The 27452-nt window shown below is 33.9% G+C and overlaps 1 protein-coding gene and 1 non-coding gene across 6 annotated transcripts in view; both read right to left on the bottom strand.

The window, feature by feature from the left end:
* Positions 1-27452, bottom strand: part of COP1 (COP1 E3 ubiquitin ligase) — a 172480-nt gene that overhangs the window by 4150 nt on the left and 140878 nt on the right. The window lies entirely within an intron of this gene.
* On the bottom strand, positions 14691-14833 carry LOC119471485. Its single transcript, XR_005200555.1, has one exon.

Raw genomic sequence — 27452 nt, 5'->3', positions numbered from 1 at the left:
CCCATTTATTTATTTTATTGCATTTTAGGTTTTGGGGTACATGTGAAGAACATGCAAGATTGTTGCCTAGGTACACACGTGGCAGTGTGATTTGCTGCCTTCCCCCCATCACCAACATCTGGCATCTCTCCCCAGCTCCCCACCCCCCACCGTCCCTCCCCTATTTCCCCCCAAGTGACCCCAGTGTGTAGTGCTGCCCTCCCTGTGTCCATGTGTTCTCACTGTTCAGCACCCGCCTATGAGTGACCTGAATGAAGAAAGTGGTTGGAATAGGTTTTGGATATCCTTTAGGAACATCATAACTCACCCTGAGTTGGTCAAAAGACAGAATTTCTATGCTGGCCTCAGAAAACAGTAAGAGGCACTGTGTGGTACAATATGGATTTCTTTTTAGCAGGAACTTTAAACAAGTTGTATGGTATCAGAACTGCCACTAGTGACCCAGAAATAATTATCCTGTAAACAACATCTGGAAAAGCAGATGAAAATCTCACTGATCAATCTAGTTGCCATTTAAGAAGGGAAAGACTGCAAGAAAGCTACTGCCAACAGCCACCACCACTAAATGCTGCAGCTATCAGGAATTGCTCCCTCTGCAATGAGAACAAGTAATGACTGGACAATGAAAAATTTACAGCTGAAAGCTCCATCTCCTTCTGCCATTTTGGGTCTAGTCACCTTTTAATATAAAAGAAGAATGCAGAGAGACCTGGTGAAGAAGAGGATTCACCTGTGGATAAGAGGGAAATCTACTTCTCGCAGTTACACAGATTCTAAATTACATAATTCAAACTTCTGATTTCTGACGGGAGGAAAGTTAGGAAAAGTGTGGTATATTATCTTACGGTATGAAAAATCAGGCCCAATATAAATAAGATAATCTAGTTGGATTACCACATAAGAGGGGTTTATAATATGAACAATTACCACTCTAAACTCAGGAAGGATGACATCTGATAACTATCCACCATGAATAAACGCTGTCTTATTATAACCTCAGGACTATTATGGCATTAATATATGATGTCATACTAGATGCTATCTGAGTGTTAACTCTTAACACTATGTCCTGTAGAAACAGGTAAATACCTCATTTAAAAAAATAAAAGTCAACATATGAAATTAATGCCAGTTTGAATGGTCTTTTAGGACTGAAATATAAGTGACGTGGTATCCTAAAAATTCTCATAAACACTCAAAACTATTGAAAGCTGAAGAAAAAAAATGAAAAATTGAATTCAACGAAAGAAAAATAATAGCTTCATATCTCAGTACATCCCCTCTCCCCAAAAACAATATGATTACAAAAAAGTTATTTAGAATTAAACTATCATATAGCTAGATATTGGCTTAAGACAATTTTTTTTTTTTTGCATGGAACAGAAAAAAACCAGATATTTTACTTCAAGCATAGAGATCTGGAAATGGTATGTACAAGGTTAATAATGTAAGTCTTCAATGATTCTTGATTGCATTTTGGATGACTGGTGATTCCGAGCTGTAGATGTGGTCCGCTAGAGCCTACTATAAATAAGTTCTGGCTCACCAGGTTATTTTTTACTTGCTAAATAAAAGTGCCAGCCAGTAATTCTTACTATTTTCTCCCCCATTTTTGAAAACTGGCAGTTTTACTGCAGAACTCTCCTCAAGGCTAAGCTAATAAAATATCTGATATTTTTTCTGACTATGAAGAGACTAAGAAAAGACAACAGAAAAATTAGCAAGTCTTTTATAAAAACAGAAGACACATAAACATGCACCAACTTGCTTATAAATTCAGTGATGCTACACTAACTTATACCAAAACAAAACTGCATTTTTAGTAACACACGTAGGCTGTTAAAGAAAACCTGAATCTACTGAAATAGTTTTCTCTTTACTGACTTGCTTAAAAAGGGTCATTATAGACAATACATTAAAATGCTGACAAATTGAGAAATTAACAGTTTTTTATTTAGTTTGCAATTGGCAGATTTATTCAGAGATAGATGTAAATGATTTTAAATGTAAATTAATTTTAGTATAGGTACAGGTATTGATCGACTTATGGCCTATGCAACTTACGACCATTCGACTTTACGACCACAATCGCTAGCCACGACTGCTCCGCGTCTGGCAGCGCAAACGTTGCCCAGCTGGGCGTACGACAGTGCGGACCAGCTTCCGGCAGCACTACCATCTCCGCGAGCATACAGCCTACTCAACTTACGACCAAATCGTGTTACGACCGGTCTGTCGGAATCAATTGTGGTCGTAAGTCGAGCACTAGCTGTATAGGTATATACAATGTATTTAAGTATATGTGAATATATAAAAAGAAAAAATTTCTATTTTTGGACATAAGAGTAAACAGACTAAATTTGTTTTCCTACCATGTAAAACTAGGAAACTGAAAAAAAAAATGTTAAGACACAACTGGACCACAGGTCGTACAGGACTGTGATCTTGGAGAGAAAAAAAAACAAACGAGGTGAGTCCTATAATTACCCTGGCTTTCTACTGAGAGGCAGTTTAGAAGGACCACAAAGCAAGGAAGGGGATGGACCTAACAATCGATGAGCCAAGAGAAGAACAAAACACCAAAGTATTTGGTAGCACCCCCAAAAATACAACTGGAGCACAGAGGAAAAATGCATGAGGAAGAAAGAGAGATTAGCATCTTAGTGACCTCCTAGACAATATGCACCCTAATAAATGTATAACTGGAGTCCCAAAGGAGGAGAAGAAAAAATATATAAAGACATAAGAATAAAAATGTTTCAAATTTGTAAACTATAAACCCACAAATGTAAGAAGCTTAACAATTTCCAAGCAGAAAAAAGTACACCACCACATCAAGGCACACCACAGTTAACATTGCTGAAAACAAGAAACAGAGAAAATATTGAGAACAGACAGAGAAACAAAGACATATTACATAAAGAGAAAGATCAGCAATTTCTCATAAGCAAGAATGCATGCCAGAAGACAATAGGATAGAATCTTTAAGATGATAAACAAGAAAGCTATCAATTGAGAAATATACAAAATTAAAGTCAAAATAAAGACATTATCAGATAGAATAAAGTGGAGATAATTTTTTACAAACAGACCTATACTGTAAGAAATTGTAAAAGGAAGTTCTTCAGGCTGAAGGAATATTATACTACATGAAAACTCTAATCTACAAAAAGGATAAAGGTGGGCATGGTAGCTCACACCTGCAATGCCAGCACTTTGGGAGGCTATGGTAGAAGGATCATTTGACTTTAGGAGTTTGAGGCCAGTCTGGGCAACACAGGGAAACTTGGTTGCTATTAAAAATAAAATTTTTAGAAAACAAAAACATTAACCAGGAATGGAGATGCATGCCTCTAGTTCCAGCTACTCGGGAGGCTGACGGGAGAGGATCTCTTGAGCCCAGGAATCTGAAGCTGCAGTGAGCTATGACTGCACCACTGCACTCCAGCTTGGGAAACAAAGCAAGACTCTGTCTCAATAAATAAATAAACAGACAGACAGAAAGACAAAGAAACAAATGAAAAAGGGATGAATACTGTGAGAAATGGTGAATGGCTACATAAATATGAAAAATAATTTGCTTTCTTGTTTCTAGTTTCTTTAAAAGATAATTTCCTATTTTAAGGAAAAATAGTAACAATGCTTTAAGGTGATTATAACACAAACAGAAGTAAATATACATGACAGCAAAAGCACAAATAATAAAAGAGGAAAATATAAGTATAATGTTATGAGATTCTTCTGTTATAAAGTGATATTATATGATCTAAAGATAGACTGTAAAAAGTTAAACATACTATAAACTTTAGAGAAACCATTAAAAAATATAAGAAACAGTATACCTCATAAGCTAGGTAAAGGAGATAAAATATTACAAAAATATTCAAAAAAATGGAAATGAAGAACAGGAACTTAGAGATGATGAAAAACATGACAGACATAAAACCAACTGTATTGATAATTAAGTATAAGTGATCTAAATATTATAATTAAAAGGCAGAGATTATAAGACTGGATAAAACAGCAAGATTCAACTCTATGTTGTCCACAAGAAACACACTTTAGGCTGGGCGCAGTGGCTCATGCCTGTATTTCCCGCACTTTGGGAAGCTGAGGTGGGAGGACTGCTTGAGACCATGGGTTTGTGATCAGCTTTGGCAACAAAGTGAGAACCCTGTCTTAAAAAAATAAAAACAGGAAACACTTTAAACATAAAAATACAGATAAGATACACCATGCAAACATCAATCATAAGCAAGCTGAAATGTAGAAGTCAGAAAAAGCAGACTTCAGGACAAGAAATTTGATCAGAGTTAAAGACAGGTACTTCATAATTAAATAAGGGTCAATTTGTAAAAATAAAAAAATCCTAAATATATCTGAAACAACACCAAAACTGATAGAACTAAATAGAATAATAAAATTACTCATGTTTGGAACTTTTAACAGTCTTCTTTCAATAATTCAAAGACTAAGTAGACAGAAAATCAATAATTATATAAAAGACTTAATAGCACCAAAACCAAACTTAACTGACATTTGCAGAAAATTTTACTTAAATGGTAGAATACACATTCTTTTCAAATGCATGTGTACTAGTTCCCAAGAAAGATCATGTGTCAGACCATAAAACAAAACACAGTAAATTTAAAGGGCTAAAATCATGCAAGTATGTTTTCTGAAGAAACAGAACTAAAGCCGGACGTGATGGCTCATGCCTGCAATCCCAGCACTTTGGGAGGCCGAAGTGGAGACGAGCCTGGCCAACATGGTGAAACCCTGTCTTTACTAAAAATACAAAAAATTAGCCAGGTGTGGTGACAGGTGCCTGTATTAGGTAGGCTGAGGCAGGAGAATCACTTGAACCCAGGAGGTGGAGGTTGTAGTGAGCTGAGATTGTGCCATTGCACTCCAGCCTGGGCAACAGAGTGAGACTCTGTCTCAAACAAACATGAAACAGAATTAAAGTAGAAAACAGTAACAAAAACGAATCTTGAAAAATATGCAAGTATTTACAAATTTAAAAGTATACTCTTAAATAACCCAGGGATGAAAATGAGAAACCATTTTAAACTAAAAGATAATAAAATTGCAACACATCAAACTTTGTGTAATGCTTCTAAAACAATGCCCAGAAATTATAGCTTCCAATACTTATCATGAGTAAAGTAGAAAGGTTTAACATTAATGATGTAACAACTTGCACCTTAAGAAGCTAGGAAAAGAGCAAGTTACACATAACATAAATACAAGAATGGCAGTTATAAAGAGAAGAAATAAAAATAAAACAAAAGATAAAAAATTATTAAAATGAAAAGCTAATTCATTGAAAACAATCAATAAAATTGATAAGCCTCAACAAAAAGAGAAAATATAAGTTAACAGTATCAGTAATAAATTAAGGGATATTACTAGATATCCTACAGATATTACAACAATAATCAGAAAATAAACATGAACAACTGTATGTCAATAAAACGGAGAGGTAATAAAATGAACAAATTCTATGAAAGATGCAAATTCCCAATTACAGCAGAAGAAAGAAAAAGTTGTTAAAACTGAAGACTAAGGAACATTTCCAAACTCAGCTTGTAAATCAAAACCAGAAAATGGTATTATAAAAACGAATAAAATTACCTACCAACTACTTTTATAAACAGATGTAAAAAATCTTAACAAAATACAAGTAAAAATAACTCAGTCACATACAAAAAGGATAATGCATCATGTCTAAATGGAATTCATCCACATTGGTTTTCAACATTAAAAATATATATAATTTACCATGTAAAGAGAACCGAAGAGGCCAGGTGGGGTGGCTCATGCCTGTAACAGCACTCCAGGAAGCTGAGGCCGGTGGATTGCTTGAGTCCAGGAGTGTGAGACCAGCCTGGGCAATATGGGGAAACCCTGTCTCTATCAAAAACACAAAAAACCAGCCAGGTGTGGTGGCGTGCACCTGTAGTCCCGGCTACCCAGGAGGCTGAGGTGGGAGAATCACCTGAACCTATAATAAGTCATCACTGCGTCACTGCACTCTTGCCTGAGTGACAGGAGTGAAACCTTGTCNAAAAAAAAAAAAAAAAAAAAAAAAAAAAAAAAAAAAAAAAAAAAAAAAAAAAAAAAAAAAAAAAGAAAGAAAAAGAAAAATAATGTAATCACAATTAACACAGAAAATGCACTTGGTAGCATTCATCATCCCTTCAGCAAACTCAGATCAGAAAGGAACTTTCTCACGGTGATAAGGAATACCTATGAAAAACTTCCAACTAACATCATACTTAGTGGTGAAATGTTGAACTCTTTCTCTCTCAGATTGGGAACAAGGTAAATATGCTTGCTCTCACCATTTCCATTCAACAATGTATTAGAGGTACAACCCAGTGTAATGGTGAAGAAAAAGAAAAAGCATATAGATCTGAAAAATAAAAATTGTCTTTATTTGTGAAAGAGATGATATGATAGCCTATATGGAAAATCCTAACGTATCTTAAAAATAAGCTACCAGAACAAATAAATTGTCCTCAGCAGGATTGTCAGACACAAAGTCAATTATATCAAAATCAGTTTACTTCCATAAATGACAAGCAAATGGAATTTTAAAAAATACCATTTATAGTACTATAAAAGGCATGAATCATTTAGACAAACCATATATATAAATATGGCCTACACACTAAAAGTTCCCAAACAATTCTAAGAGATATTAAAGAATACCTAAATAAATTGATAGTTATACCATGTTCACAGACCAGAGACTCAATATTGTTACAATGCTGATTCTTTTTGTTATTTACAGGCTCAATGCAATACCAATCAAAATCATACAAGCTTTTCTAGTAGAAACTGGCAAAGTGATTCAAATATTTAAATGAAAAAGCAAAGACATTATAATAGCTAAAATAATTTTGAAAAAGAAAGAATAAAACTGGAGACTTACAAGACATGATTTGAACCTCTACTATTAATAAAGCATTAGGAATCAATACAGTGTGGTATTAGGATAGACAGAATATAAATTCCAGAAACAGATCTATACATAAGCAACTGAATTTCAAAACAACTTGGCAAGTAAAAAAAGTAAATTTTTACAAATGGTGCTAAAACAACTGCAGGTATGTGAACAACTGTATGTATACTAAAACAGCTGTGTATACGGAAAAAAATGAACCTGAATCCTTCTATCACCCATTCCAAAAATTAAATCTAGATAGATCAAAGACGTAAATGTAAAAGTTGAAACAAACTTCAAGGAAAAAAAAAAAAAAACAACCAGAGAAAATCTTTGGGTTGGCAAATATTTCTTAGGATGCAAAAAACATTTACTATAAAGGAAAAAAAACCTGATGAATTGGACTTCAAAAAATTTAAAATACCATCCACACTTACTAGAACAACTAAATCGTTTATTCTTAAAGTGGCAATATCAAGTCTTGGCAAAGATGTGGAACAAATGCAATGATTTTAGGATGCTGGCAGTAGTGCAAAATATACTCATGCACTTCATAATGACATTTTGGTCAACCATAGGTCACATATATGATGGTGGGCCAATAAATTTATTGTACTATACTTCTTAATCATTATTTTAGACTGTACTCCTTCTATTTATTAACAAAAAAAGTTACTGTAAAACAGGCTCAGGTAGATCCTTCAGGAGGTATTCCAGAAGAAGGTATCATTACCATAGGAGATGATAGCTCTGTGTATGTTATTGCCCCTGAAGACATATCAATGGGACAAGATGTAGAAGACAGTGATGATGATCTTAACAAAAAATGTTTAAAAAGTAAAAAAAAAAATTAAAAATGTAAGAAAGCTTATAGAAGAAAAATCTGTACAGCTGTACAATGTGTTTGTGTTTTAAGCTAAAAGTTATTATGAGTCCAAAAGTAAAAAAAAATTAAAATTACAAAGTGAAAAGTTATAGTAAGCAGCTGTTAACTTAAGAAAAAAAAATTTAAAATAAATTAGTATAGCTTAAGTGTACATGTTGCTAAAATCTACAGTAAGGTACAATAATGTCCAGGCCTTCACATTCACTCACTACTCACTCCCTGACTCACCCAGAGCAGTTTCTAGTCTGCCAAGCTCCATTCATCGTAATGCCCTAGGCAGGTGTACCATTTTTTACCTTGTACATTGTATTTTTACTGTAGCTTTTCTGTGTTTTGATACACAAATCCCACTGTGTTACAATTACCTACACTATTCAGTGTAGTAACATGCTGTATAAGTTTGTAGCCTAGGAACAACAGGCTCTACCACGTAGCTAAGATGTGTAGTAGGCTATACCATCCAGGTTTGGGTAAATACACTCTAAGATGTTTGTGCAATGACAAAATCGCCTAATGGCACTTCTCAAAGCATATCCCCATTGTTAAGTGAGAAATGAATGTAATATAACAACTCCGGAAAAAGGTTTGACAGTTTGATAAGGCTAAACTGACACCTACTCTATGATCTTGTAATTCCACTCCTAGGTATTTATCCAAAAGAAATGATGGTATATATCCACCTAAACACTTGTTTATCAATGTTTACAGCACCTTTATTAAAAATAATTCAAAACTCTAAACAAGTGCAATATTAAAAATTGGTAAACAGATTCAAAACCTGTTGCATAGTTATAAAATGGATTACTAATAAGAAAAAAACTATAGATACAGGAAATAACATAAGCATTTCAAAATATCATGCTAAATAAAAGGAGCCAGGCACAAAAAACTACATACTGTATTATTCCTGTTATATGAAATTCTTGAATAAGCTAAACTTATGGTGACAAAAGGCAGATTATTAGTAGCCTGTAGTGGAGAAGGGGAGGGGACTGATTACAAAGTGACATAAGGAAACTTTTTGGGTGATGAAAATGTTTTTACATATGAAATGAGGTAGTAATTATAATGATGTATATATTTGTCAAAATTCACTGAATACTTTTAAAATGTATGTAGTTTATGTTTATATACATTATACCATAATATCAATTTAAAAAGCTGACAACAAACACACAAAAACAAATACATATTTTATAAGTTAACTTTAAATCCAATATTGGTCTTTAACAATTAAAAGTCATTATTCATGATTTAAATATTTTCTGATTTCCCAACATAATACATAAACCCCTTACCACTACTATATTTAGAAGATCTCCATAATCATTCAGTATAAGAGGAAAGCCATTTCAGCTATGAAGCTATTTCTCCCCCAGAATATAGCACTGCATTATCAAAAAGAAAGGTAAATATTTTTGTCATTCCTCTCTCCCAGTTAAATATAAAGACTGTTTTATACATAAGCTTTGCTATTTACTATGATAAACATTTCCACCTTACATTTCTCCCTCTTTTATTAACAAGAGATAACTATTAAACAAAATCAGAATATAACCATTCTTTATTTAAAATTTCTTTCTTCAAAACTGATGATTTCTCTCAGAATGAGAATGAGTAATTTCACAGAAAAAAGAAACTGAAAAGACTTTATGTTAATACATTTCAATATTTAAGCCAAGTGGAAAAATTCCTATAAAACGTTACCCAATTAATAAAGAAGAAATACAAAACAAGAATCACCCTATAGGCATTGAATTCATAAATCAACAGTCAAAAATATTTCTACCTCAGGCTTACATGACTTTATCTACAAGTTCAGCCAAATATTCAAGAAAGAAGTAATTCCATATTACACAAATTTTTCCACACCAAAGGAGGAAAGAACTCCTTAACTTGATTTACGAAGCTAACATATCCATGATATAAAAACTTGACATGGACAATGCAAAAAAAGGAAAAGATTACAGGCTTTTATTTATAAAGACAGATGAAAAAATCCTAAACAAAACAGTAGCAAGTTGATTTTAACAATATATAAGGAAAATAAATCTTGACCAAGTTGGGCTTATTCCAGTGAATGTAAGGTTGGTTTAATATTAGGTAAAAACAATTTATTTTAACTACTAGACCAATATTTGAAAGAAAAATATTATATCATGTTAAATAGGTATTTATTTAAAAAAAAAGCAATCATATACTTTAGCATTCATTTATGGTAAGAATTCTCAGCACATTGAGAACAGAAAGAAACTTCCTTATAAGGGTAGGTATCTACAAAACTCTTACAGCAGACATACTTATTGATAACATATTTAAAAGCTTTCCCTTTGTTGAGGAACAAGTCAAGGTAGCCAGATAACCACTACTTTTATTTAATAGTACAGCAGACGTTCTGGCCATCAAAATAAGGCAAATGAATAAAAGATATAAAGGTATAAGTACTGAAAAGGCAGACATTAAACTTTAATTATTTGTGGATGATTTAAGTGTGTACATACAAATACAAGGAATGTAGAAATGAATAATTAAAATAAGAGAGTTTAGCAGGACTGTTGGATTAAAAATGAGGATAATAAATAATGGATTCCTCAAGGACTACCTAGATACCTTTTTCTTATTTAAAAAAATATATTTATTAATTAACTTGAATAGTTAATATACACATGTGGTAAAAATTCACACAGTACAAAAGACTAGGGGAAAATTGAGTGTCTCTCATCTCCCTGTTAGGAAGTCAACTATTTTCAGGTGTGAAGTCTTTCTAGGTAAATTATCATTATTAATGTAAACCTGAATTGTGTGATAGATCAAATACATCTTTGGGGCTTTCTCAAAATGTACTGAGTCAAAAGTTTTCTATTTGGTGATTATACCCTCCCTTTATCTTTTTTTTTTTTTTTTTTTTTTTTTTCAGATTTAACAAATAACCCTATATCCAACTTGAGACTCCATTCTGTTTTAAGTGGCAAGCCAAATTTCATATTCAATTCTAAGCCTCTTCATCACCCAAGACAGGTCTGTAGGCTTCTCTTAAAGAAAAAAACAATTTTACAGGGTTTTCTATTTTCATAGACATGCCATAACTGGTTTTCAGGAGGAAATGGGCCAGAATTATATAAGATAATCTGTATCCCTAAAATCAAATTAACATGTGGACAAAACATAAATGCTATATATAGATAGCTAGACAGAGTGGCAGAGTAGATTACTGTGGGGAAAAAAGCCTAGAGTATGATTTTTAAGTTTAGTTCCCATTTCAAGTGGTAGAATACTATTAGTGACACAGAAAATGCAAAGTACTCTGAAATACTATTCACATTTGTCCTCTAAAAGCAAAAACTGCAGCTGAGATGGCTAGTGAAATTATAAGCAGTTCTGTGTTAAACAATTTGTCCTATAAGCAGTGAATTTTCTTCTTAAAGTGTGCCCACTAAGTTTAAATTTTATGTTCATTTAAGTCCTTTAACAAGCATTTGGTTAAATGGAAATGGTAAATTATAGTATTTGCAAATACAGCTCCCTAAAGGGCACAGAACAGTGAGAAACATGGCTGAATTTAATATCCTTCCTCAAATAAATATAAAGAAGAAAACAGAAAGCTGAGGTAACTAGGCTTCACACAAAGCAACTCACAATCTGTATTATATCTGTCAATTCCTTAACATTCTCTCCATAGAGCCTCTGGTCTTATTTGGGCAAAGGCACTCTCTTTATGAACACAAATATCTTTTCTCATTGTCAGAAGAGAGAGGGTTAATTTGCAGTAATGATTTCATGTCACTGAAAATAAAAGACCATACCTGCCTTAAGCTCTTTTTCATACCAAGATGATAAACATAAAAGAATGGGCTTTTGCTTCATTTTTTTTTCCTCTTTGGGGTGGGCTGTTACTGTTTGTAGTGCAATTGCATCCTGAAAACTAAAATAGCTTCTCTTCTCATGTAGGAGGTCATGGACTGTGTATATAGTCAAATCTGATTTTCACTCAAGATACTGCAGCCACAGAACAATTTCAAACAAATTTGCCCTTCTTTTCATGAGTGATCTACAGTTGCCTTATGAACACCCTCTCCCTTACCCTTGAGAAGAAATACAGATATAAGATATAGAGAGTCTTAAAATTTTTCTTTGTTCAATGCCTTGCTAAGTGATACTGATACTATTCAATAGTCTAATTTCATCACCAGTACTGACATTTTGTTACTTTATCCTATTGGGCCATTGTTGATTTCCGGACATGCAGAATCACTCTTTTACTAAAAGCACTTTCTAATGCATCTTTAAGAATATCAAATTTCTTTTGTTTTGGGATCTCAGAGTTAAATACATTTCACTTATCCGATTCATCAGGAGAATCCTCCTATTGAAACAGTGACCTATTTATTCTAGACATAAATCTATGCTGCATTTGGGCACCAAGTTAGAGTCCATACAAAGATACTCAAACATAGGTTCCAATATCATCTTCAACGGTTTTAAAATGCCATTTGTAAGCCTAATAGTTTCTTTTTGTCCCTGACCTTTCTTTCAGTATGTGGTCTTTCAAAGTTGACTTGGTAAAAATATATGTTAAAATGTCTAAGAAAGAATGAACACAAAGCTACAGTCTATCAATAAAAGGTCTTGCTCTTTAAACTAAAATGTTAAGTTAGCCTTCCTTGCAATCTATAAAAAATCAAAGGGGGTTGAGTGAATTAGCTGTCTGAACTGTGTCTGCAAGACAGACAATAAATGAACTTCGTGAATTTGAGATTTTCAGATCTGTGTCTCCTTTTACTATTACACACACACACACTTAAAAACCTGTATCATTATCACATAATTATTTATTGAGCACTATAGGTCAGTGACTTAGTTAAGAATTGTATATGGATTACTTCACTCAATCTGCATAGCAACCTAATGAGAAAGATACTATTTTTATTCACAATTTACAAAGAAAAATAGTCTTAGACTTAATAACTTGTCCAAATTCATACACATAAATAATAAACAGCAAAGCCAGGAATCAACTTGTGAAGACTGAGAAATACACCAATGCTGATTTGTATCATATTGACCCCGTAAGCTAATCACATGCCTGGGCCCCATCTTGAATTTACTATAGCAGAATGGAAGGAAGGAAAAAGGTGTCTTGGGTGGTCATTTACTATGTACAAGAGAGCTTCCAGTTCTCAAACGTTATAAATATACATTGCAGTTCAAATCTCATAAACTAAGGTTCCTAAAAGCCTTATTATATGCAAAATTTGGTCTTGTATATATCTCTCTCTCTGAGTATGATTTCAAGTGATATCATCAGAAAAAACGGCTTGGACACAGAACCAAAGTGGTAAACAGTGCTCCACAGTTAATATACATGGCATTGACAGGCCAAATTCCCACTCTCCTCCCAATCTACCCCCCTGTACACAAAATTCCAATTTAAGATATGGGGAACTGGAATTTCTTCATCACAAGGGAACACTTTCAAAATCAGTTAATCCCAAATTCTCCTCTTTCTTCTCCACTAGTATCCTTGCTTAGAAAGTCTTAAAATTGCTCATTAAAATGAAAAAAAAAGTATATTTCTAAAGAGTCTAGAAAAGTATGGCTACTCATTTGACAACTAACACAAAAACTGTTCAGGGTAAGAAATATGGGATGTCACCACCATAAACAAGGATCCTCATACAACTAGTTATAAATAAACCCAGGCTAGTCTTGAACTCCTGACCTCAGGTGATCCACCTGCCTCGGCCTCCCAAACTGTTGAGATTACAGGCATGAACCCCTGTGCCATTGAAACCCTGTCTCTACTGAAAATACAAAAGTTAGCCAGGCATGGTAGTGGGCACCCGTAATTCCAGCAGGAGGCTGAGGCAGGAGAATTGCTTGAACTCAGGTGACAGAGACTGCAGTGAGCTGAGATCGCACCACTATACTCCAATCTGGGAGACAGAGTGAGAGTCCATCTCAAAAAATTAAAAATAATAAACAAACCCAGCTGTGGCTGCTAAGTTGCAGAAGGCAGGTGGAGGTAGGTGGGCGTAACCTCTCCCCACAACTAACAGCAAAACACAAACTATGAAAAACCAAGATTTTAAATTTAGTACTAAGAAGGTAAACTTAGCAGCCAGCTTTCCTTTGCAAATGGTTATTTCTAAACTTTGATTACAGCCTTAAAAGATTACAAAAACTAGATTTTAGAAAAATCACTGTCTTAATGAGAAAAACTTCATGGAAGCTATCTCTGATTAGCTCCTTCGTATCTATTGACCTTTACTGCTAACCATGAATTAGCTAAGCCAATGGGGCCCCTTAGAAGAATAATATTTCTTTGTTCTTTTTTTTGAGATGGAGTCTTACCCGGTCACCCAGCCTAGAATGCAGTGGCATGATCTCAGCTCACTGCAATCTCCACCTCCCAGGTTCATGTCATTCTCCTGTCTCAGCCTCTCAAGTAGCTGGGATTATGAGTACTCTGCACCATGCTCGGCTAACTTTCGTGTTTTTAGTAGAAATGGGGTTTCACCATGTTGGCCAGACTGATCTTGAATTCCTGACATTCAGGGATCCACCTGCCTCAGCTGGCCTTCCAAAGTGCTGGGATTACCAGGTGTGAGCCACCGCACCCAGCAAGAGAAGAATAATATTTCTACATGCATTCTACTTTCTGGTTGTAGGTTCCTTAAATTAGCAAATAATACCAATTTTCAAAACTCATACGATACCCCAAAAACCAGTTCAGATGGATAAAGAGGTAACATTACTTGGTTACCCAATTAAAAAACAATCTAGTACCCATAACCAGCAGAGATACTGAATAAAATGGCAAGGAAAGCAATATTCAGAGTGGCAGTTTTAAAGGTTGTATGGAGGGGAACGATCAGACTTAGCCAGCTGTCCTAAGCCAGACAGAGACCTCCATATGTTTATGTAGGATTGCTGCAATCTGTAGACAAAAGGCATTTTTTCATTTGTCCACATGGTTGGTTCCTGCAGCTTCCATTTTGGTGTGCTTCATTATTAGGAAGACTTTTGTTAACCAGTCTTTTATATTCCAATGACCTAACTGCATCAATTAAAAATCATTTAAATATACTTTAGTGCATTCAAATAAGGTAAATAAAAAATTGGGATTCAGATAATAGAAAAAGAACCATTAAGAAGGTATACTTAGCATACAAAGTCAAAGTGATCCTTAGGAAGAAAAGGTTGTAAAGAACATACACAAGAGAAGAAGGATTTAGATACACAAGAACACATACATTAATCATTCCTTTCATTCTCAATGCTTTTCAAAGTCTTCTGCCAACTGGCCTGAACAACCTGATTGATTATCCTTGCCACACTGCACTCAAATATTATCTCCAAACACTTTGAACTTGCAGCACATGTTAAGAGTATCTCTGGACTCTGGATGATCTTTTGAATAAAGTTTGAGAACAATGTGCTTACCATGACAAGTATGACTGGGGAAAAATGAATAAATTGCTGATTATTACTGAGAAGAGCTCCTCTGAGCATAGTAGAACTGTGCAGATTTAAGAGAGCTATTTGCAAATTTCCTCCAGGCTAACAAAGCTGATTCTAGAATTCAGTACTATTTTGGGGGTAACAGAAAAAACAATACATTTAAGACATGGAAACCTGGATCTGAATTTTGGTTCTGCTTAATCCTTTTAGAGACTCACTTTCTTCAAATACAAAGCAGATAATCTTAGGTAGAATCTTTATGAAGATTCAAGGAAAACACAGTAGAGCATTGTTAGGGATCAGAACACACTACCTCTAAATATGCACCTTGGTATTTGAAAAAACACCAGAAGCAGGAAGAACTTCTCCCATACTTTTCCTCTAAAGTGGGTCATAAAAGAATTCTCTGACTTTCCTCTGAAGCAGGTCATAAGACCCTCGTCCTTACCTTTCCTTACCTGGAGAAAAGGAATGTCCTTTCCTCTGGAGACAGAGATACAAAGAAGAAGCTGAACAAACAGACCTTGCTAAGTTGCCTCCAGTTTATTAACATTAGATCATACCCCTTTGTCCTCCAATCATACTTCTCCATGACTAACCATCTCTTCATCAAACCTAACCATAAAAATACACGAGTTTACCCATTCTTTGGGTCTTCATTTCTGAAGACTTCTGTGTTATGTAAAACTTCTATGTCATGTAAAACTTACAGAGGTCTCAGTCATGAATCAAGCAAGAGGTGAGAATCTTTTATCCCTTACAGCATGTAACCAAAAAGTTACTGGCATATCATAGGCACCAAATAAATAGTAGCTACTTTTACTAAAATAATATATAATCTTAATTTCTTTACAGTTAAAGGGCAGTTATGTCAATACTATTAGTATTATATTAGTACTATCAGTATCAAAGTATACTAATAGTAATAATACTAGTATATTCTAGTCAGTAGATTTACGATCTTATGAAATTGATTAAGGTAGGATCTCCAGGTTAAGCAGGCTTAAATTTTATTCTAACTCTCTTTAATTCCTCTTTCCCAGAGAACTAAGTAGCTCTTACTCTGGTAGCTGCTGGTGTTTGTATTTTTTTGCTTTCCAAGTTGAAGCAAGAAGTGTAACCGGGGTAACACTAATGAAAACACAACAAACAATTCAAGATGAATATTTGAATGGTAGTTGGTAGACTACATTCTATAGGTTCATCAACAGCTGTGAGAAACCAGAAACGAAAGAGATAAAATGGTTAAAAGAGGAAATAAAAGTAGGATTGAGCTAAAAAAAATGATGAGAATTTAGTTAAGCAGAAATAAGAGGACAAGGCAATACAGATACATGAATAACAACATGAACACAAGTTTAGAAGCCAGAATGGGAATAGCATGTGACAATGAAGAACCTTTCTTAATGAAGTAAGTGAACTGTGTTAGAAAAAAAGAAATAAAGTTAGATGAATAGCATTATACTAGATGACTGAAAATCTTGAATGTAATAGTTTAGATATAATAGTCTAAGTACAAACACATGAGATGAGGGAATAGAGTGGTTAAGAAGTGGATATAGGAACAACATTTAAAATCACATCTGTGATTATTCTATACTTTTAATTTTAAAATTAGATAAAGCTATAGGAAGTGAAATAGATTAAATAACAAGTTCAGGTAATATATTTATCAAAATTTCCCCTTATTTTTAGTGTTGGCCAAAATATACCAGATCGAGGTACATGCAAATGCTGAATTTCAAACTTTTCTGAAAGACCTGGGTCAACTAAAGGTAACAAGCAATGTTTGTTGTTGTTTGACTCAGTATCTCTGTATAAAGATGAACAGCTGGTAGCGCATAAAGGCTGAAGGGTACATAAAGCTGTTAGAAGTAAATCAAGAGAAGGTGAAGATAAGGAACAGGAATGAGGAGATGAAAAGCAGGAACGAAAACAAAGATAAATATAGAAGATACTTCAAAGAAAGAGCTGCTATTTGATGAATAATTAGGCAGAATATAAAGAGATGCAATAATAATGATTCTGAGGTTTTAGACTTAAATAACTTAGAAAGACTTTTAAAGCCAGAAGAGAATTAGGATGTTAATATGTCAAAGTTGGAAAGGTATTTTGTAATAACTATTTTTTTATTGTACAGAACATATTCTCCAAAAACTCAATGCTTGATTTAAATTAACCTCATTTGTTATATTTTGAATCTTCAAGTAAGTTCTTATTTTGGTCATTTGGATCCTTGAAAGTTTAACCAATCATGCAAAATTTATTAATTTAGAAAATTCTTAAGCAAATGTACAAGCAGAAAAGAGCTCAAAAACTGCTATTTTATAGTACTTTATTATATATGAATCCCATGGAAAGTTTGTTAAAAATGGAGGTTCCAGAGCCTCCAGGTTGGTGAAAACATTAAGGTACTAGGAGGGTACCCATCCAGGAAAAATGCCAAAGTGTTTTTAACAGTCAATGGCACAGACCTATTCTTCCATGTACTCCACCTGCCACTCTCCAATACCTTGCCCTATGCATCTCTTCCAATGAGCTATTTCAGAGTTGTGTCCATTGTAATACATCAGTCAATGTTTCATGGAATTTGGCTGTAAACATCAGAACATAGTACCTTTCAGGAGGCAGATCTTCGACTCCAGCTTTTAAAGTTCTGATTAACTTATGGCGCTACCAGAATGTTCTAGCCTTTGTTTTTGACACTGAGGAGACCGACGAGAACCCTGGCCTATTATCTAATGTCTCCCTTGGATTTCGTCTCTACATCTTCCAAAGTGACCAACAAACCATGGAGAGCCTCCTGATGTGGCACTCAGGAGGGTTTGAGACAGTTCCTAATCATTCCCGTAAAGGAAGAATAGGTCTGTGGCAGTGACTATAGAAACACTTTGGCATTTTCTTCCCAGCTGGGAACACTATGGCACTTCTAAATTTCCACAGGTGGCTTCAAGATTGGATGTGACAGAGATGGGATCTTTGCTTCACCCATGCAATTCTAGGCTACTTAACAAAAGGAGAGAATTATATAACCCATAACAACAACAACAACAACAAAAGGTGGTTCTTGGTCCTTACCCTCTAAATATAACAAGTCGAGGGTTTAGAAATTTAAATTTTGAATTCATTTCCTAAGTTACTAATAATTCTAAAGTAGATGATTAATAGACCATACTTTGAACACACGTTTACCCTGACTAAATTAATACAACTCCCACACTGAAGGTCAGGCACAAAAAAAAAAAAAAAAATGCACCTGTGTAAAAAATTTCCAAGTGTAAAAAATATTTACCTCAGTATTTACTGTCCTATATAACATGCCTGGCTTTGAACCAAAACTTACAGGCATTCAGGGAAACATAGAATCTGAGGAGAAAAAGCAATCATTAAACCAGACTCAAGTATGACACTCAGTTCAAATGTTAAAACTGTATGAAATAATCAAACTTAGTTCAAATGTTAAACTGTATGAAATAAAATAATGATGATTAATATGGTTAAAGGGGCTGATGGAAAATGCAGAAAACGTTAAAGATCAAATAGGTAATTTCAGTGAAGGGATTAAACTATGAGAAAGAATCAAACAGAAATCCTAGAAATAAACAAACATAGTAATAGAAATGAAAGATGCTTTTGATGATATGATCAGCAGTCTTGAAACAGTTGAGGAAATACGCGGGCCAGGTATGGTGGCTCAGGCCTGTAATCCCAGCACTCTGGAAGGCCGAAGTAGGTGGATCACCTGAGGTCAGGAGTTCAAGACTAACCTGACCAATATGGTGAAACCCTAGCTCTATTAAAAATTCAAAAATTAGCTGGGTGTGGTGGCATGTGCCTATAGTTCCAGCTATTCGGGAGGCTAAGACAAAATTGCTTGAACCTGGGAGGTGGAGGTTGCAGTCAGTTGAAATCATGACACTGCACTCCAGCCTGGGCAACAGAGTGATGCTCCATCTCAAAAAACAAAAACATGAACCTGAATATAGAACAACTGAAATTACTCAAAATAAAATACAAAGAACTAAGAAGTTAAAAAAAAAAAACAAAACAAAATGGGCATCTGAGAGCTGTGAAACAGTATTAAACAAGCTAACATACCCATAATAATTAGAATTCCAAGTGAAGAGAAAAGGTGGCAGAAGTAGTATTTGGAAAAATAACAACTGCGAATTTCTCAAAGTTAATGGTAGAGACCAAACCCATATTCAAGAAGTTCAGAGAACACTAAGCAAGATGAGCCAACATCTCAGCATATCATATGGAAACTGCTGAAGAATCAAAGAAAAAATCTTTAACAAAGAGAGGGGAAAAAAAGGAGACATATTATCTACAGAGGAACAAAGATAAGAATTACATCAGACTTCTCTTATGAAACTATGTCAGCAGGAAGACAATGGTATAACATCTTTAAAGTGCTAAAAGAAAATATCTGTCAATCCAGAGTTCAATACCTAGCAAAAATATCTTTCAAAAAGGAATAATAAATATCTTTCTCAGACAAACAAAAACCGAATGGTATTCACCATCTGCAAATTACCCTACAGAAAATGTTATGGGAAGTTATCAGGGATGTGATGCATGTCAGGATCTTGAATTTATACAAATAAATGAAGATGACTAAAGATAAAATAATATTCATTTTCTCTCTTATTTTTAACTTCTCTAAAAGATAATTAGTGCAAAAATAGCAACATTTTATTGTGTGTTGTAACATATGTAAAAGTAAAATATATAACAACAATAGCACAAAGGACACTATGTAAGAAGAAATTCAAGATACACTGTTGTAAGGTTCTCATACTACCCTTGAAGCAGTACAGTATTACTTAAAAAACACTCAGATTACTTTAAAAGGCATAATGTAAGCTCTAGGGCAATCACTCAGAGAAATTGTGAAGAAAGGTATAAATAATAAGTCAAAAGAGGTGACACAAATCATAAAGAACATCCTATGAAATCTGCAAAAAGACAGAGAAAAAAAGAAATAAATGAAAAAATATGGAGCAGGAATAAAGATATATTTTAATACAAATATAATCACACATACATTAAGTGGCATAGCAAGGTAGTATGTTATCTCTAAGTAACCTACTTTACAAATAAAGACACAGATTAAAAGTCAAAAAATGGAGAAAAACATATCATGCAAATGCTAAGCAAAAGAAAGCTGGAAGCTATATTAATTTCAGAGAAAATAAGACTTCAGGACAAGAAATATCAAAATAAAGGGGGATACTACCTCAGAATAAAGGTTTTTTTTTTCCTCAAGAATAACAATCTGAAATACATGCACAATAGTGCACTGAATACACGAAGCAAAATGGATACATTCCAAAGGAAAAAGAGAAAACTCACAATTACAGTTGAGAACCTCCAGATTTCTCTCTCCCTTATGACAGAGTAAGCAGGGAGAAAAACACTAAGGATTTTTAGTAGATGTCATATATATGACAAAAATAGCACCAAATAGGCAGCAATTTTTAAGGTAGTGGCATTAAACCAAAGTTTCTATATTTTACGAAATATTACATTAGTATTAATCTAATGTAAATTGTGATTAGTAAGATGTGAATTGTAATACCTAGAGCAACTACTAAGGAAATAAAACAAAATTAAATTAAATTTATATGGGACATTACAAAGTCACAAGGTAGTGAAAGACCACTACAGAAATAAAAAGGGCACTCAGAAAAGAAATAGCAAAATGCTACCATAAATCAAAACAAGACATTATTTAAATCAAATAGGAAGGTCTAAACACCCCAATCAAAAGGCAGGAATTATCAGACTGAAGAAACAAAAAAATTCAACTCTATTCCACTTGTAAGACACATACTTTACATTCAAAGAAATAAATAGGTTGAAACTAAAAAAAGGTAGGAAGACAATATATAGCACATAAACAGTAACTATAAAAAGGCTGGAATGGCTATGTTAATGTTAGACAAAACAGACTTTATGATCAAAAACATTATCAGAGACAAAAAGGGACACTTCATAATGACAAGAGTCAATACATATCAAGAAGCTATAACAATTATAAATGTATGCACACCAAACAACAGAGTATACACCAAAAAAACCCAAAAACTGACATTTGTAAGGAGAAATAATTAACTGAACAATTAATGGTTGAAAATTCCAAAACCGCCACTTTGGTTGATATATCAACCAGATAGAAAATTAGGCAGAAATAGAAAAATTGCAAATCACTTGAACCAACTTGACCTGACATTTATAGAACAATCTAACTAATAAAATCACATTATTGTCAAGTGCACATGAAATGTTTACCAAGCTAGACTATATCTGAGACTATGAAACCAGCCTTAAACTTAAAATGCAGATACTTGAAGAACTCTCAAATTTGGAAATTAAACAATACACTTCTAAATAATGCAAAGACTAGGGGATGGGGAGGTTTGTTTAAAGATACAAAATTACAGCTAGATAGGAGGAGTAAGTTCTAGTGTCGTATAGTACTGTAGGATGACTATAGCTAACAATAATATACCGTTTCAAATAGCTAGAAGGAGAATATTAAATGTTTCCAACACAAAGAGATAATATTTATTCTTTCTGAGATGAGAAATATGGATATGCTAATTGTTCTGATTTGATCACCATACATTACTTGTACTGCAATAGCCCTGTGTACTCCATAAATATATACAATTATTATGTGCCAAATAAATAACCCAAAGGTCAAACAAAATATCAAGGAAAGTTATAAAAAATTACAAACTGGATGAAATTAAAAATTACAGGGCTCGTATATCTTAAATATATTTCTTCTGGATGTGCTTTATTGGGAGTAGTGAAAATTGGTGGTAATAACCAAGGAAATGTATAAACAACAAAAAGTTTGTTACATGCTCTTTCTTCATTAACATTTCATTTCAAATGTTGAACTAAGGAACATTAAAAGTTCCTCTTGCATTAAAAGTTCACTCTTTCTGCACAGATGATGCAGGGATTAAAAAAAAAGACATTGGGTCTCCTGAATAAGATGTGACTACAGTTAGAGGGTCTAAATGCTAAAGATGTTTCTTCTTCATCAGGCATTACTTTATTTACTTGAGAAAAAAGTTTGTGATTATTCTGATTTGACTCCTCTGATATTCAACTTGTATAATTTAGTTAACTGTAATAAGAAGAAACTGAGCCAGGTATGGTAACTCACACTTGTAATCTCAGCACTGTGGGAGGCCAAGGTGGGAGTTTGAGAGTCCAGAAGTTTGAGAACAGCTTAGGCAGCATAGCAAGACTCATCTTTACAAAAAAAAAAAAAAAAAAAAAAAAAAAAAAAAAAAAAAAAAAAAAAAAGAAAATCTACTGAGTGTGGTAGCACATGCCTATGGTTCAAGCTACTTAAGAGGTTGTGATGGGAGGATCATCTGAGCCTGGGTGGTCAAGGCTGCAGTGAACCATGACTACACCACACTACGGCCTGGGTGACAGAGCAAGACCCTCTCTAAAAAGAAACCCACGAAGAAAACCCTTCAAAATCGCATAATTCAAATGCAATGCATGCAAAGAACCAAAATCTTGTGCTTATTTTTAAAAAGTAATTGACAGTTTTCACTTAGTAAGAAACATGACACCTAAAGGGCAAGTAGGAAATCTTTTCCTAAGGATTTATTCACATGTATTCAGAGCCAACAGTTTCATTCTTAGTAACTTTGGTTGATGCAAATCTCTAAATCTAAAATACACAGGATATATAAAAACTTGTAAGTTACCTAGACTTTTGATAGCTTTCATTTGATAGGAAAAATATACCTTTAAACAACTTACTAATATCACCTCCCCCCAAAAAAACCTTCACCACTACCACCATTAGTTATATTAGATGAGTGAGTTTGGAGTTAATATGACATTTAAACAAAGACTAACAAAAAAGCAAAAGCTAGAACCCAAAACCACCCCTAAATTATTACCCTTGAAAAATGACCCTTTTCTTCTTTTTGAGACAGATTCAATTCTGCCACCCAGGCTGGATTGCAGTGGCATGATCTTGGCTCATTGCAACCTCTGCCTCCCAGGTTCAAGTGATTCTCATGTCTCAGCCTCCTAAGTAGCTACGATTACAAGCATGAGCCAATATGCCAGTCTACTTTTTGGATTTTTGGTAGGGACAGGGCATTGCCATGTTGATTAGGTTGGTCTTAAAATCCTAGCCTCAAGTGATCCACCCACCTCAACCTCCTGAAGTGCTGGGATTACAGGTGTGAGCCACTGTAGCTGGCCAACCCTTTTCTCCATATTTCTAAAACAATGACTTGGAAGGACAAAATAAACAGAAAACAGAAGTATGTAAAAGCATGAATTTAATGTATAAAGGACATGCACTGGATAAAATAAATATTTTTCTCTATTCTAGGATGACTGGTAACCTGTTTTAACATAGTAGATACTCTGATGGAGAATGTAAAGTCTATATGATAATTGGGCTTTCCCTACCAGTAAGACCAGTGAGATCTCCATAAGGGATCTTATAATTTGTTTTGCTATCAATGACATTTCATCATGCTTTCTATTAGTAAAGAGAAAATCAGTTGTCAGATCTTAAAAATCCAGTGAAATACAAAAGATGTAGAATCAGAAGATCTAAATTCTTTACAAAACAAAAAACTTTGAGGAAATAAGAATACCAGTAATAAACAGGGATTCTTACTGAATTCTGAAGTTGCAAGGCTAATTTATTAACCGGGAAAGGTATAGCTATTTTATTTTGTGCAGAATATAAAACTATTTTAAAATGCAAATACTCTTATAAGTCTCTTTATCAATTATGCGGTTTTTTTTTGAGATGAAGTGTTGCTTTGTTGCCCAGGCTGGAGTGTGGTGGTGCAATCCTGGGTTCAAGGGATTCTCCTGCATCAGCCTCTTAAGTAGCTAGAATTACAGGTGTGTGCCACCATGCCTGCCGAATTTTTGTATTTTTAATAGAGACAGGGTCTCACCACATTGGCCATACTGGTCTCAAACTACTGGGCTCAAGTGATCCTCCCACCTCAATTTCCCAAAGTGCTAGAATTATAGGCATGAGCCGCTGTGCTGTGCCTCATTTATTCAATCTTATTAGTCAACATTTTGGTTCAATTTGCACCACTGTAGACCTCTATTAGTACAAACATTAAGGATGATCATGTGAATACAGATTTGGTTGGTTAGCAAAAAATGATAAGGGCATATCAGTATTAGTTGTGTAACTTAAATTATTCTTGGCTGCTACAAAAAAATTATATACATTCAGTTACATATTTCAAATCTGACAAAGTTATTTAGACAGTCCATAATAAAATAAGACATTTTACTTCCTATTTATCAGGTGGTAACACTATCAGTAAGTTCCATGAGGACTTTTTTGAGTCTTCTTCGCAATTAAAAGTCTTCTTAGCAATTAAAAAAATAACATAAGAATTATTGTATATTCTAAAACAAAACATTTGGAATGTTGTGAGAAATAAAAAACACTAAAAGCAAAACTAACTACTAATATTTTTTCCTCCAAATCTCTGGTAATCAGCTCACAAAGATATGCTTGGTGAGTCATGGAGTCACTGCTTCAGATATTTAGGATTTAAAACAATAAATCATCAAAAAGGAAATGAATCTTGAAGTCAGATTTACTTTCTATACAATATATTCCCTAAAGCTTTCTACTTTTATTACAGCCAAAGATCCTACAGATAAATAAAAGAAAGAACAATTGCTTATTTAATTCTCTACAATGTGTAAATACTTTATCATTTAAACCAAAAGATTCGGATACATTTTCTGCTCTCATATTCATCTTTCAGTTGCCTATCACAATTCAAAAAAAGAATCTATATTTTCATCCCACTAATCTGCTTATCTGCAGTTAAAAAAAGACTAATGCAAACAGGCACAAAATTAAATGGCTTCTTTACAGCAATTATAATAGATTGGCTTTTCTTCAATCTACATAATCAAATTATTCCAATGTTCAGCAGTAATAACCTTTTTATTTTCCTGGGAATAGCTGATGTCAATCCTGATAGCTTTATTCGGGAAAGCGCTGAATAAAATAGAATTTAAGAAATGATAGAATAAAAGATTAAAAAGGCACAAACCCTACAGAGATCACATCAATATAGGAAAGTGTCATGAGAACAATAGTGGTTACATGTGAGACTGTAGAAGTAAAATGTGAAGATTATGTTTCTTTTCCCCAGATAGGTTATTTTTAAATTAGTAAAAAAAAAATTTTCTTAAGCAAATGCCATCCATTTTCTAATCAAAAAATGTAATTTTTGCTGAGTTAATTCTGCTTTCAGTATTTGTTAAATACATTTTATTCAATTAGAAAATAATTATGTTCTTCCATTACATACACTTCAGCATACTAAACCAATTCAAATAGTATTCATCAAAAGCTTTTAAGTAAAGGAAATGATATCCAATATTCATTTTCCTTCTTTCCACTACCATTATGAAAATTTGGTAGGGATTACCAAAAGATAAACGTTAGAAACCAAATTCAAAACCCTTCCCATCTCAAAATATTCTGGACACTTTTTAGCATGGTAAGATTATAATAAAAATTATTGTTAGGTTAATGGCATAATTCAGATTACACGCTTAAATTATTTCTTTTCTTCCCTTAATAAAGGCAGAACTAAAAACAAAAACAGTAAGTGGTTTAAAAATTGGCATCAATTCTATGCTTCAAGATTGGCATGTACAGAACAAACATTCTTTTAAAAAGGATTTAATGAGGAAGAAAAGTTAATCATTCTAACACAGGTAAAACTCTACTACAGAAATATAAAAATGACAATAATGAAAAATTTAAAATGTCAATTAGCAGACCCCCATAAATCATATTTTGTTGATTTTATTATAATATTCATCATTAAGTATCTAATGCAACAAATGTTTTCCCAGAGGCTGTCCACACAGTAGTGGCATTTAAGGTTAAAGAAAATTTCTACTTCATATAATTTACTTAGAGAAAAAAAATTAACAGAGTTGCTTCTGTTTTCCACCACTGTATTTCCTTCCTTTTCTACTTCCCCACCCCACTCTAGTCTGGACACTGAGGGAAGAGTGGGGCACTGAGGAGGAGATGGGAGTCTGGAAGCTAGGGTCCATGCTCAGAATCGTCTTTCCTTCTACTCCAAGACAGACAAAAGTTCATTCAGACTGGCTCTCTTCCAGTCAGAGAAATTTTCTAAAGTGTTATAAACCATCCAGTCAGAGGAAAGAAGAAAGGAAAGATAAAAGAAAGAAGAGAAACAGAGTGGAAAGAAGGAAGGAAGGGAGGGAGGGAGGGGAGGGAGGTCCTATGTTGTATTCCCAGCATTCACTGAGGAATTTAGGATATGAAACAACTTTATAAGTGTGGGAAGTTAGTATATTTTTAGGAGTAGCATTTTTTAATTAACACAAATCAAAAAGATAGTATCTTATTTTTTTCAGATTTGTTTCCTCCTGAGGTAGGTGATGGATTAGCAGAATCTAACAGACATTAGGTAATCATATTTATAATTATTTCTGCTAGCAGATGTTTAAGAGCCATTTAGGTTTCTTGGTTAGGATGTATAACAAACTTCTTCCAGTGGTAATATGATTCATCTGTTCCCAAACATGATTGTTCATATAATTTCCCAAGGAGACCTGGGAACTTTTCAAAATATAGATCTATATCCTCCTTCTTCCTCCCTCAAAACATCTATTTATGGGTCTAAAATTAGAATTGTTAATTATTTTTGGAAGAGCCCTAGGGTTTTCTGATTATCAGTCAGATTGGAGAACGATTCATATAAATAAATTTTATTATAGGCATCTTTTGCACTTTCATGAAAGCAGACTAGAATACAGTATTGCATGGCTTCTCAAATGTACTTTACTTTTCTAGTTTACTGAAATCTGATGCTTTACACACCCCCAAAAGAATGTTACTAAGAAGGGAATGATTCCTATCTTAGATAGTAAAACTTATATGAGGCCGGGCGCGGTGGCTCAAGCCTGTAATCCCAGCACTTTGGGAGGCCGAGGTGGGTGGATCACAAGGTCAAGAGATCAAGACCATCCTGGTCAACATGGTGAAACCCCGTCTCTACTAAAACTACAAAAAATTAGCTGGGCATGGTGGCGCGTGCCTGTAGTCCCAGCTACTCAGGA

The sequence above is a fragment of the Cebus imitator genome, unplaced genomic scaffold, assembly GCF_001604975.1.
Source record: "Cebus imitator isolate Cc_AM_T3 unplaced genomic scaffold, Cebus_imitator-1.0 Scaffold62, whole genome shotgun sequence".
In the NCBI taxonomy this organism is placed as follows: domain Eukaryota; kingdom Metazoa; phylum Chordata; class Mammalia; order Primates; family Cebidae; genus Cebus; species Cebus imitator.
The sequence above is the reverse complement of the archived record's forward strand: the minus strand, read 5'-3'. Positions and strand labels throughout refer to the sequence as shown.